Raw genomic sequence first — 14525 nt, forward strand, 5'->3', positions numbered from 1 at the left:
AGGGAGGGAGGGCAGGAGGGAAAGAGAGGGTGAGAGAGAGAGGGAAGGAGGAAGGAAGGAGGAAGAGAGGGTGAGAGAGAGGGAAGGAGGCAGGAAGGAGGGAGAGAGGGTGAGAGAGAGAGAGGGAGGGAGGGCAGTAGGGAAAGAGAGGGAGGAGGGAGAGAGGCAGCGCCTTTTATGACCTACTAACATACACTGTCACTTCTGCCACATTCTGTTCATGAGAAGTGAGTAAGTCCAACCTATACTCAAAGAGAAGGGAATTCAGTTCCAACTTTTGGAGAGAAGAGTGTTGAGAAGTTGTGGATATATTTTGAATCTCCACAGATCCCAAAGAAATTGTCACACAGATTCTAAGGGGACACTTACAAAGCCCTGTTCATGGAAGTGAGGAGCTGGAGGCAACCTCGGTATCCATCCCCGGGGTAGTGGATGATAGGGTGTGGTGGGTGCTCCCCCCCGCCCCGCCCCGCCTGTGGGGAACAATGCACTAGTTAAAAACAGCAGATTAGGTGTATATATATCAACCATGGATGGATCTTTTTTTTTTAAGGTTTTATTTATTTATTTGACACAGTGAGAGAGGCAACACAGCAGGGGGAGTGGGAGAGGCAGAAGCAGGCTCCCCGCCGAGCAGGGAGCCCGACGCGGGGCTCGATCCCAGACCCTGGGATCATGACCTGAGCTGAAGGCAGATGCTTAGTGACTGAGCCACCCAGGCACCCCAATCATGGATGGATCTTAAGAGCACAGTCTTGAGTGAAAAAAAAATTAAAGTGTGATTTGGGGCATATAACCAATATCATTTACATGCATTAAAAACATATGCACAAAAAGCGTGTCTGGGTGGCTCAGTTGGTTAAGCATCTGCCTTTGGCTCAGGTCATGATCCTGGGGTTCTGGGATGGAGCCCCAAACCCCACATCGACTCCCTGCTCAGTGGGGAGCCTCCTTCTCCCTCTCCCACTCCCTATCTTGTGCTCTGTCTCTCTCTCTCTGTCAAATAAATAAATAAAATCTTATAAAAAACAACAAACATATGCACAAGAGACACCGGGCTGGCTTAGTCGATGGAGTGTGTGCTCCTGATCTTGAGGGTTGTGAGTTCAAGCCCCACATTGGGTGTAGACATTTCTTAAAAATAAAATCTTAAAAAAAAAAAAAAAAGCATATGCACAACCCAAAAATCCTTACACATTTTGTAAATGTGTAATAAATAGAATTTGGCTGGTTTCAGTCCCCTGTTCTTGGGAAATAAGCTCTAAACCTTTGGAGTGATAGAAGTGTCTTTTTTATATGGCAGGGCCCCAGGGTCACACTTGAAAGACCGACCATGTGATTAGAAGGTTGGGGCTTTGGGTCACTTGATATCAGCCTAGGGAGGAAAGAAGACTGGACTGAGTTCAATCACATGGTCCATGATTCGATCAACCACGCATCTGTAATGAAACCCCAATAAAAACTCTGGACTTCAAAGCTCTGATGAGCTTACTGGTTATCAACACACACACACACACACACACACACACACACACACACACACTGATGTGCTGGGAGGGTGACAAATCCTGAGGACACAGAGATGTTTGGGACCTTCCTAGACCTCACTTTATGCATCTTTTCATTTGGCCTGATTTGTATTCTTCATAATAGAACTGTAATCATAGCCCTTCCTGTGATTTGTTAAGCCGGAGGGAGTCTGTGGGGACTCCAAGTTTGTAGCTAGCTGGGCTCAAGTGGGGGTGACCCTGTGGACCCCCCCAAACTGCAGCTGGTGTCTGAAACAAGGGGAATCTCATGAAGATCTGTGCCCTCAGATTCAGTAGTTTGGCACACTCATGGCAATAAGAAACATGAAAGACACAAAGATATGAATGAAACATAAGAGGATGGTTACCTGCGGGAAAGCTCATAAGAGCAGGAGTTGGGGGGAAAGAGGGTCTTGGGCATAAACATAAGCATGCATCAAAAACCTCAGTAATCAAGAATAAATACTATTTTAATGCAATGTTTTAAAAACTCAAAATTAATGCAACAATCTATGGTGAACTAAGTACAAAGATTTAAAATAAAGACAGCATCCAGCGGGACTGGGGATTAGGGCGGGGCGTGTGAATCATACTGTGCAGCCAGATCCCTGTGTGGACTTGTTTGTGTTCATTTTGACTTTTTAAAATATTGTTTTTCTTGATTTCTGAGGTTTTTGGCTACTCCTTAAATTTTGCTCCTGAGGCAAAATACCTCATTTGCCTCTAGTTTTGACCCACAGGAGGAAGGGAATAAGAACAAGGGATGGGGGAAAAATGGATTGAAGAAATTATATAATAAAATAAGATAATATAATAAAACAAGAAAGAGACCTTGATAACAATGTGTCAGCAAAGGTGTCATATGATGAACACAACCTCTTTTACCTTTGGTCTAAATTAAAAGTAAATAATAAACCATACTTGATAGAGAATCTTGAGTATGCTCTACAATCCAAGAGAATTTAACTCACTGATTTATGGACCCACTGGATTTACTCAATCAATGTGTGTGTCTAGGAAGTGTTCTTTATTAGGATTTTTCATTTTTGCAAATTTTCTCTTTCTCCTTCTCCCCCTCCTCCTCTTTCTCCTCCTCCTTTGCAAGTGAAACAAAAAGTGATTATAGACAATTTATTAAAAAAAAAAAAAAAGCAAACACTCTCCTTTTAAGTTCCCCAAGGAACTCCTCCAACTCAGGCCTCATCTGGGGCATGGGGCAGAGGAGTGCTGCTTCACTAGGCTGGAAAGTGGGGCACTAACAGAGCCCAGACCATGCCAGCCCCTGAAGGCTCTGGTGACAAGTTTGGGCTTTATCCTAAAAGTAGTGAGAAGCCATCACTGGTGTTTAAGCAGAAAAGGGACTTCAGTCAAGTCCTCCCCTGGTCCCCATGACTAGTTCTAGCCCTGCCATCTACAGCACCTCAGAATCCCAATGTCACCTGAAGGGACACACTTTTCGATTTCCACACAAAATGCTGGCCCAGGCAGTCCCAAGTGTAGGAAGCTCATGGATGGTGGGGTTTGCCAACAAAGGTCGTCTTCCAAGTAAGGACTTCAGCCTTGAACTTTCAGCATGCTGGCTCCTGAAAGACCCTTGAGGTCTCCCATCCCCCTTGTAGCTGCACTGCTCACTCCTCTTTCCTCTTCCTTGTCACATCTCTCCTCCTCCACCTTTACCTCCTAGACATCCACCCAGGGACCCTGAGTTCTTCTCACTATTAAGCTGAGTGATCCAGCTTCTTCCATCCCCACCACCAAACTCCACCACAAGCCCTACTCAGCCTGATAGTCCCTGCCCCAGACCTGCAGAATAGGAGGTGCCTCCTTCCCTGTAAACAGTGCTAATCCTCCTCTGTTTTCTGTGGGAGAACAGATGAGGGGTAGAGCAGGGCAAATAATGCAGAGACCAGCGCGGGGAAGCGGAGAGAGTGTTTGCAATAGTCCAGTGTGTCACCCACACATCCTGGAGCATCCCCTGACAACCCCAAGACTCCCTCCCTTGCTGCCTCATCTGCGATCTCAGTTACCTCCTAGAGAAGCCTCTCCTGACCAGCCAGTGGGGAATAACACCCCCACCCCCACCGCCAGCACCCTCTATCTTCTTACCCAGCTTGCTTTATTCACCTTCATAGTATTTAATGTTCCCAATATTACGTACTTAGTCATGGTCTTTCTCCTCCTCTAGAAAAAAAAAAAAAAAAAAGCTACACAAAAACAGACTTTCTCCAGCTTATTCAGCGCTATGATCTGGAAACCTAGAACAGTGCTTGGAACATAGTAGGTGCTCAGTAAGTGTTTGTTGAATGAATAAATGAATGTCCAGGGGAGAAAGGAGAGCAGCTCCGGCTAAGGTGGTGGCAATTAAGATGGAGAAGAAATCAGTTACTGCAATTCAACTAGACACATGTCTGATTTCCCCTCAACACTTCAATTATGAACATTTTCAAACACATAGCAAAGTCAGAAGAGATTTGCAGCATACCCATATACCTGATACCTACATTCCACCATTCACAATTTGCTATACTTGCTTTATCACATGTCTGTTGATCCATCCATCCATCCATCCATCCATCCATCCATCCATCCATCCATCTGACTGCCCATCCATCTATTCAACTACTTTTGATGCATTTCATAGTAGGTCACAAACATCAGTACACTTCATCCTAAACTCTCAAACACATGTCATGTACTACAACTCAAACTTAATGTTTCTTTTCTAAGGTAAAATTCACATACAATGAATTGCACAAAATGTAAGTGGTACTTTTCAGTGAGTTTTGACCAAACCCCTCACAGAGCGCAGAACGTTCAGTTCTGCCTGTCCTCCACCCCAAGAGGCAAGCAGCATTCTGATTTCTGCCCACCATAGAGTTGCTTTGCTTGTTCTGGAACATCCTATAAATGGAGACGTAAGTGTGTACTTTTTTGTGTAAGACTCCTTTCATCTTGAGTTCCCTCATATAGCAGTCATTTGTTCTTAGTGATCGCTGAGGCATATCCCATTGTTTGAGTATGCCGCAGTTGGTTTATCCTTTCTCCTGTTGATGGACACCTAGGTTGTTTACAGTTTGGGGCTATTACAAATAAAGCTACTGTGAACATTTGTGTAGAAGTCTTTGTGCGGACATGTGCTTTCTTTTCTCCTAGAGGAATACCTACCAGGGAGACTGCTAGGCACAGAGTAGATCATGTGTTGTAAGAAGCCACCCAATCTTTCTCCAGAGTGGTTGTACCATTTTACACTGACAGCAACAATGTGTGGGAGTTCGGGTTGCTCTACATCTCATCTGCTACACTTAGGAGTTTGGAGGGATTTAAAAAATTGTTTTATCCAATCTGATTGGTGTGTACAAGTGTCTCATTGCAGTTTTAAGTTGCATTTCTCTTGTGACCAAAGAAGTTGAGCATCTTTTCATGTACTTGTTGGCCGTTTGTGTATCTTCGGTTATAAAGTAGATCTGTGTTTAATTTCTCCCTCTCAGGGAAAGGGTTCTTGAGATATTCTGATACCTTTTATCTGACTTACACAGAAGATCAACCTTTAACAACCTGTAATAATGTTGCACAGACTGTGGGGCTTAAAACAACAGAAATGTATTCTCTCACAGTTCTGGAGGCCAGAAGTCCAAGATCAAGGTGCCAGCAGAACCGTGCTCCCTCTGGGACTCTGGGTAGAATCTTCCCTTGCCTCTTCTAGCATCTGACGGTGACTGTCAATCCTTGGCATCCCTTGGCTTGCAGCTGCATCACCCCAATCTCTGCCTCTGTCTTCACATGACCTTATGCCCTGTGTGTATGTCTTCACCTTGTCTTCCCTCTTCTTATAAAGACACCAGTCGTATTGTATTCAGAGTCCACCCTACTCCAGTATGACCTCATGTTAGATAATTACATCTGCAATGACCCTATTTCCAAATAAGGTTACACTCTGAAGTCCCAGGATTAGAACCTCAGCATACCTTTTTGGGGGACACAATTTAACCCATAACACTATGGATTCAGTAGTCTGCCTTCTAAATTATGCCCAGGCTCCTTCTCAGAAACGGTGGTGCATTCTGAAAGCAGTAGAACATTTTTTTCAGCACCAACTCTGCAGCAGGAACTGTGCATGAGGTGCAGTTGTGACCTCGGTGTTACAGGTAAGAAGTGTGACCTATCCATGGCTCAGAGAGATCAAGTAACTTGCCCAAAGTTCCAAAGTTGAGCAGCCTGGGAACTGCACCCAGAGTTGTGGGACTCCACGTCCACGGCTTTCCAGAGTCAGATCTTCAACAGGCCTCAAGGTGGCGCCCTAGAGCAAGTGGTGGATTCTCACACCTCGGGTTTAAAGTTCCTTCTTCCTGTGTGCCTAGGAGCGCATCTCAAACTCAAAAGTGCGCATGAATCACCAGTGGATCTTGTTAAGATGCAACTCCTGATTCAGTTGGTCTAGGGGTGGGGTGAGGGCAAGAATTTACACTTTCTAACAAGCTCCCAGGAGATGCTGATGTGGCACAATGGCTCTTTTTGCACCTCTGTGGGCGGCTCAAGGAACTCCAGGACAATAGTAATAATGGTCATAATAATCACAGAAACTATTATTTTTACACGCCCATTCTGTGCCAGGCTCTGTGCCCTTGCCTTTATGTGCATTCTCTCCTTTAATGCTCAGAATTGGAAATAGACACAGATTTGAACCCAGCCTGTCTGTTCTTTAGTATAGGAGGGACATTCTCTGGGGTGGGGGTGGGTTGGGGGGACCTCAGACCAGGGCCTGAGGGAAGGGAGCTGGGGGCTCTGGAGGTCTAGCTGCAAAACCTAGGGGTGGGGTGGGGGCACTTAGGCATCTGGAAGTTGGGGGAGAGTGAGATTGAGGGTCATTAGGGAACCTGGGATTTCCCAACTCTCCCCTTAAAACTCCCAGGGCAGGAATCCTTCCTTCCTTGCTCTCTGTCTGTCTGTCTGTCTGTCTGTCCCTGTCTTCCTATCTATCTTACTGAGTCCCTCTCTCCATCTCCCTTAGGTCCTCCTTCAGAACCTTTCTTTATGGTTCTCTTTCACTCTCCCTCTTTCTAGAAAGCTCCCCAAAGCTCCCTCTGTTTCTGAGTCTCTTTACATCTGAACTTGTCTTTAAATCTCTTTTGCTCTCTTTTTATAAAGCTCAGTCTCTCCTCCTCCCCTTCCCGACACACTCCTTTCTTCCCTCTCCTCAGCCCCTCCCTCTCTCACCACTGCCACAATCAGGGCTCCCTGGCTTTGGCCCAGCGCCCCTATGTTTGCTTCTGTTGGCTGGAGCACAGTGTAGTTTTGGGCATAGGCTCAGGCCTCCTACTCCTTTGATTCATATCCCGGCTCCCACATGTACCAGCTGCAGAAATTGAGCCAAATTCACCCAACCTGACTGCCCCTCAGCCTCCTGATTTGTTGAGGGCCTCCCTCTTGAGGCTGCTGTCATAACTGGGAGAGACGAGGCATGCAATGAATGCAGCGAGGTGTCAGGCACTCAATAAATGGTTGCATTGTCATCATCATCATCATTATGATTACTAATAAAAGGTAACCCACAGCCAGCCTCTCTGTAGCCAACAATTAGATGCTTATCTGGTGTGTGGAATGCATGGGGAAGATCCTCCCACTGACAAAATTGGAGCCACTCCCTGACCTCGGTTTTTAGCCAGGATCAACCACCCCAAGAGCAAGGGCACCGGGTGGAGGACACACCAACTTTCCAAGCCACACCTGATGACAGTTTTGGACCCACGTCACAGCCTCTCTGAGGTCCTGAGCCAATTCTGTGCATTGCAGGGGAGTGTGGAATCAAGCAAGAATCAGTCACAGTTGAGTTAGATTAAGCGTCTGACTTAACAATTCAGGGATATAGAATAGTATCATAAGGTGGCCACAGTGAGCGGGGACACACAAAATGCACACAGCTTTCCTAGCCCCACAGAGGGGCTCAGCCTCTAGACACTGTCAATGCAAAGTGTGGCTTGGCAATTTAACAAGCTTATTTTTTACTCCCTTTAGACCTTAGGTGCAGAGGTTCAATGTCAAATGCATCATTATCATCACCGATTTGTACAGAATCCTTCTTTTCTCCCTCCCCCTTCCCTTCCTCCCTGTGTCCCTCCCTTCCTTTCTTTCTTCCTTCTCTTCCCTTTTCCCACCCTCCCTCAGTCTTACAAAATGCATAGTGTGGTTCTTGTGGCCTGTAATTTTAATTTATGTAATTGGGGTTGGATTATATATCTCATTCTATTCTTTTTTTTTATTCTTATGTTAATCCCCATACATTACATCATTAGTTTTAGATGAAGTGTTCCATGATTCATTGTTTGTGCATAACACCCAGTGCTCCATGCAGAATGTGCCCTCCTCAATATCCACCACCAGGCTAACCCATCCTCCCACCCCCCTCCCCTCTAGAACCCTGTTTGTTTTTCAGAGTCCATCGTCTCTCATGGTTCGTCTACCCCTCCGATTTCCCCCGCTTCATTCTTCCCCTCCTGCTACCTTCTTCTTCTTCTTTTTTTTTTCTTAACATATATTGCATTATTTGTTTCAGAGGTACAGATCTGAGATTCAACAGTCTTGCACAATTCACAGCACTTACCAGAGCACATACCCTCCCCAGTGTCTATCGCCCAGTCACCCCATCCCTCCCACCCCACCCCCCACTCCAGCAACCCTCAGTTTGTTTCCTGCAATTAAGAATTCCTCATATCTGTGAGGTCATATGATACATGTCTTTCTCTGTTTGACTTATTTCACTCAACATAATACCCTCCAGTTCCATCCACGTCGTTGCAAATGGCAAGATATCTCATTCTATTCTAATTCACGTTTCAAACGCCACTGTTTTGAAGACCCAACCACGTTGCCATGTTCGCACAGCCCCATTGCATCGAACTCCATGATGGGTGTCCACACATTTAGTCAACAATCCCCCTAGGGATGGACACATGGTGGCTGCCAACTCCCAGCCACCACAAAGAACACAACAAGGCACATCCTTGTACATGTCCCCTTGTGCATGTGGAAGAATTTCTTTGGGATGTATAGTCAGTAGAGAAATTGCTGAGTCATAGAGTGTATATATATTTAATTTAATGAAATAGTGCCAGATCCTTCCTCAGAACTGGAGGTCCCACACTAACCCCAGGAGCACATGAACATTCAGGGATGTTGGTACATCCCTCACAACACTAGACATTTCCCATCCTTCTCATTTTCTCCAGCTTAATTCGTGTAAAGTGGTATCTCATTGTTGTTGACATTTACATTTCTCGGACAATGAATGAGTTTGAACATCCCCTCATATGCATGTCAGTTTTTGGATTCTGCTACTGCAAATTGCCTGTTCATACCCTTTACCCATTTTCGTGTAAGGGCTCCCATCCTTTTTCTTATTAATTTACAAAATCTTCTTGCATATTATAGGTATTAGTCCCTCCTCCCATTCTGATAAATGTCTTAATGATCCATTTTACTCTCCTTTTAATTTTGACATAATCAAGCTAATGAATGTTCTGTTCTATGATCTGTGCTTTTGAAGTCTTAAGAAGTTGTTCTCTGTCACAGAGATTTGAAGATAATCTCTGATTTTCTTCTGTTTACTTTATAAGTGTATCTTTCACATCTGGAGTCCACCTTTGTGTGTGGTGTTAGACAGAAATCTAGGTATATTTTTCTCTACACAGGGAGCCAGTTTTCCTGACACCATTTACTAAGTGTACCATCTTCCTCCCATTAATTTGGGTTGCTATTTTACCATATTTTATAATTCCCCATATATTATATAATTTAAAAAAAATTTTTTTTGAAAGATTTTATTTATTTGACAGAGAGAGACATAGTAAGAGAGGGAACACAAGCAGGGGGAGTGGAAGAGGGAGAAGCAGGCCTCCTGCGGAGCAGGGAGCCCGATGCGGGGCTCGATCCCAAGACCGTGGGATCATGACCTGAGCCGAAGGCAGACGCTTAACGACTGAGCCACCCAGGTGCCCCCATATATTATATAATATTATATTGAGTTCTGAACTCTCTCTTCTGTCTCACTGAGCCATTCATCTGTTCTTGCGCTAATACTACACTTTAAAAAAATACATTATTTTGTGTTGCAGCCTGTCTTAATATCTGGTAAGGCAAGAAGCTTATTTCTTGCATCACCACCAGCCTGTTCTCCTCACCACTTACATCACCATGCAGGAAATACACTGGTCCTCTCCACCCTTAACAGGAACCATTTGCCAACATCTGTTTCCTCCTGGTCTGGAGCCAGCCTTCATACTGAAAAAGCATATCCTCATCCAGGAAGAGATGCCGAAGAGAAAGCTGAACCTGCCCAGTAAAATCTGCACAATGTCTTAGCTCAGTTTTTGTTCCTAGAAACTTCATTTCTCCCTATCAGCATACCTAAAACCAACTACAGTAGCCCAGATGTTGGAGGTTTTGTTCTCTCTTTTTTATGCCCAGATGTTGGGAGTGTGTGCCTGGAGCAGGGACTTCAGCAAGTCACCAAGAGTGTGGGCTTATTTTTGCTTCTTGCAGCCCCATCTTTATCCTGTGGCTTTTATCTTTATAGTGCAGTGTGACTGGTCCACTTCCAGGCACCCCCATTCCAGGTGGGAAGAGAGTAAAGTCCAAGCACAATGCCCACACTTTTATTGACAAAACAGAAACTTCCCAAGGAAACGCAGCCACTAGGTTTCAGCTTACATCTTATGGATCACATGGCCACCCACAAGGACGGTGAACATCTTTATCCAAGTTACGTGCCACCCTGAGCAATAGTTGGGTTTGTGTGGTAATCAACAACTACATCTCAATTTTGCCCAGGCTGCCCTGTGCTGAGTCATACAAGATCACAACACATCAACACATCTATCTCTGCCCCTGGCCCACACACCTCCCTTCTGATCTCCTGCTCACCCTTGAGCCTAAACCTGACTCAGGATACGTCCAGGCTCTGCCAACAAGCGGAAGAAGCATGGGGCTTGGTGGACCCGGTTGGAAGGGCAGTGAAGAGCACACTGCTTCTCCTAAATTTTCACCATAGCTTTGGCAGATGTTAGATCAGCATATTGCCTTTAAAATTGTTGAAGCAGTTGCACCTGGGTGGCTCAGTCGTTAGGCGTCTGCCTTCAGCTCAGGTCCCGATCCTAGGGTCCTGGGATCAAGCCCCACATCGGGCTCCCTGCTCGGCGGGAAGCCTGCTTCTCCGTCTCCCACTCCCCCTGCTTGTGTTCCCTCTCTCACTGTCAAATAAATAAATAAAATCTTAAAAAAAAATTGTTGAAGGAACTAGAAACTCCCAAATGCCCATTTATGGTAAAAATGGGTAAATAAATTGGAGTACATTTACACAAAAGTATACAGTGCCATAATGAGAAGGGGATGTTTACAACTACAGACAAAAATCTGGATGAAGCACACAAATATAATACTGGGCAAAACAAGCCAAACACAAGATAATGCACTGTGATTTTATTTGTATACATTTATTGTATTTCCATAAATCTATATAAATAAATTTATATTTATTCATACAAAGTTTATAAATGAGCAAAACCAAAGAATGGTGATGAAAGTCAGGAAGGTCACTACACTTGGCAGGGGGCAGTGACTGCAGGGGGACCCCTAGAAGATCTTCTGGGGCTAGTCATATCCTACTGCCCCATCTGGGTGCTGGTTACAAGAGTGTCTTCTGTTTAGTGAAAATTCATCAAGTGTATAATACTTATCATAAAGGCACATTTCTGTTTGTACATTATTCTTCACTGAAAAGTTAATTTAAAAAATTGCTAAAAGGACGCCTATCCACAGACACCCTTGGCTGTTTCCCTACCATCCATTTTTCTCTTCTTCTTTGATAACAGAATCTTCCTCTTATTCAGGGAGCAGCCCCTTTCCTCACACCTACACTACTCGGGGGATTTTCTGATCTCAATCTCAGAAAACGAACCCTGATTGGTGCAAATCAACCATGTCAATCCATTTCCCCTGGCCTGTGATTGGCTTAGGAAAGGACATGTGACCTAATTCTGACTAATAAGAATGAAGGGAATTCTGCTGGGGTTGTTTCTGGAAAAGTGTCATCTTTCTATAAAAGATACTCACTACGGTCGTTGATCTTGAGGATGGTGAACCCACACGAAGGAGAACCAAGAGAAGCAGAGAGAAGTGGAACTGGAGACCTGACATCCCTTGCCTGGAGCTGTCCTTACCTGTATTTCTTGGTATGCAAAGTCAAAACCTACTTAAGACAGCATGAATTTTCTCTTGTTGCCAAAAGCAGATTGACTAACAGCATCATTTTGGAAAATATATTCAAAATTGCCCCTCAGCTAGCATTCTGCTCTATTCTAGATTTTTCCTCTAATATTCCAACTTTGAACTATCTCTGTTACCTGCCATTGATTATGTCAGTATTATTTGCCCCTGTTTTGCACCACACCACCCATCTTGTACTTGCTTACAGAGAGCAGTCGAATCTGGGCTAAGTCCACATCTGTCACAGCACACTGGATATTGATCTTAGATTGGTGACCACCAAGAAGAGATGAATCATTGGTGAGGTCAGTGGCCCCAACCCTGGCAGCCCAACCTTTGTAGAATGTCCCCCCAAATTGTTGTGAGGAGTTGTAAATGGCTGAGCACAAGGGAGATAATTATGATGAGTATCATTATATCAATCTGTCTACCCAACAGCCAGTTCTCACCCCCTTTTCCTTCTGGAGAGAGACTGCACCCCACAGTAGAGACTAAAAATGCCAGAAAACAATTTTTCCAGCTTCTTTTGCAGCAACGGGCATTAGGACTCTCTCAAAGAGACCCAAAGAGAAGTCTGCAGAGGTGGATGTGTGTGTGTGCGTGTGTGAGAGAGAAACAGAGAGAGAGGGAGGGAGGGAGAGATGGGGGTTAGGGAGGGATCCTGGAGAAGAACTTTCTTTCCTTATAAAGAGAGGTCTGCTAGGAGAAGGTCTCCTTCCTGACTTTTGTCACAGTTTGTGAGGCTGTGATGGCTGGAACTGTAGCAGCCATTTTATACGCAAGAGGTTACAAGCTTGAAGAAAAAAATCAGACATATTTTCTTACCCTTGCTAAAATGTAAGCTGAAGGAAGGCAGAGATTTTTTAAAAATCTGTTTTGTGAATTACCCTATCCCAAGTGACTAGACTATTACCTGACTTAGTATATCATCATTGAGTACATGAATGAATGCAGAGGATGTTAGAGAAGAAAGATGGAAAGAACCTGGACCCCCAGTGACATCACTTAAGACATCACGCTGCCCATGTAACTGTCCTCACCTTGAGTTTCTTGTTATGTGAAATACTAATTGTCCTTATTATATAAGTCACTTTTAATCCGGTGTTTTGTTACCGATAAAATTCCCTAATGTAATTCCTTTCCTAGAATGTTCCATTTCTGGGGCACCTGCCTGGCTCAGTCAGTAGAGCATGTGACTCTTGATCTCAGAGTTGTCACTTCAAACCCCACGTTGGGCCTAGAGCTTACTTAAAAAGAAAACGTTCCATTTCCAAGATATTCCCTGGAGTGACTTTCTGTGTCCACTCCTGACCACCAGGAGTATGTATCTCGGGGGTTGAGTCCACACGTGAAGATCTTTACATTGCAATCCTCTCATTTTATGGATGGAAAAACTGAGGTCCAGAAAAAAACTGTTTTAAGAGTTCGCTCAGTCCTGTTTCATTGACTTCCATGCCCACAGCCTTCTTAGAGGCACTGCCCTGCCCACTGCAGCTGGTGAAGGGGTGATGGCGGGATTCAGGGTGTACTATGTGGCCCAGCCTTCCTTGGCCACAGCTGACTGGACCCAGAGTCAGCACCTGACCCATAGGCAGCCAATCAGGACTGAAGAAACGCCAGTAATTGGAGCTAGTTATCAGGGGCGTGCTATTGTAGGCCACATGACCCCCAAATCTGAGGAGGAAATAGAGGATGCCCCTTGGAGAAAATGAGAAGAGGGAGACGTGAAAGAAAGATCACTGCAGGAAAGAGAGCGAGAGAGATCCCACAGGCAGCTAGCTGCTTCTGGGCTGACATCTGACCGTCCCAAGTCTTGGATATTCTTTTGATAACCGACTTCCCTTTTCTCCTCTGGCCAATAAGCAGCTCCTTTGCGTCCTCCACCAACAGGCGAATGATCTTCTTACACAGAAATCAGATCATGTTGGGGCGCCTGGGTGGCTCAGTCGGTTGAGCATCTGCCTTCAGCTCAGGTCATGATCCCAGGGTCCTGGGATCGAGCCCCGCGTCGGGCTCCCTTCTCAGCGAAGAGCCCGCTTCTCCCTCTCCCTCTGCCTGCCACTCTGCCCACTTGGGCTCTCTCTCTCTCTCTGTCAAAAAAATAAAAACCTTAAAAAAAAAAAATAGAAATCAGGTCATGTTGCCATCTGGCTTAAAAAACTCCAATGGCCTCCCAATCTCTTAGGGAAAACCAAGAGGTTCCAGGTACATTGGTCTTCTTTCCGTTCCTGGGAAATGCCCAGCCTGTCCCCATATCAGAGCCTTTGCCTTGTACTTCTGTCTGGAACACTGAGCCCCCAGAAATCCACTGGGCTAGCCACTTGTCATTCTGTAGAACTCAGCTCAAATGCCACTTCCTCCCAGAGGCCCTTGATGTTAGTTTCTGATGAAACAAATTATCACATTTGGTATCTTAAAATAACATCAATTTACTCTTATTGTTCTGGAGGACGGAAGTCCCAAATGTTGCCACACTGAGCCAAGATAAAGACATAGACAAGCAGGGCTGAATTCCTTCTGGAGGCTCGGAGGGAGAATCCATTCCTGTGCCTTTTCCAGCTCCTGGAGACCACCTACATTCCTAGGTTTATGGACCCTTCCTTCATCTTCAGAACCAGCTTAGCAGCATCTTCCAATCTCTCTCTCATTCCCACTGCCCCCCCCCAAACTTTCTTTCTTTCTTTCTTTCTTTCTTTCTTTCTTTCTTTCTTTCTTTCTTTCTTTCTTTCTTTCTTTCTT

This window comes from Neomonachus schauinslandi, unplaced genomic scaffold (genome assembly GCF_002201575.2).
Source record: "Neomonachus schauinslandi unplaced genomic scaffold, ASM220157v2 HiC_scaffold_45, whole genome shotgun sequence".
In the NCBI taxonomy this organism is placed as follows: domain Eukaryota; kingdom Metazoa; phylum Chordata; class Mammalia; order Carnivora; family Phocidae; genus Neomonachus; species Neomonachus schauinslandi.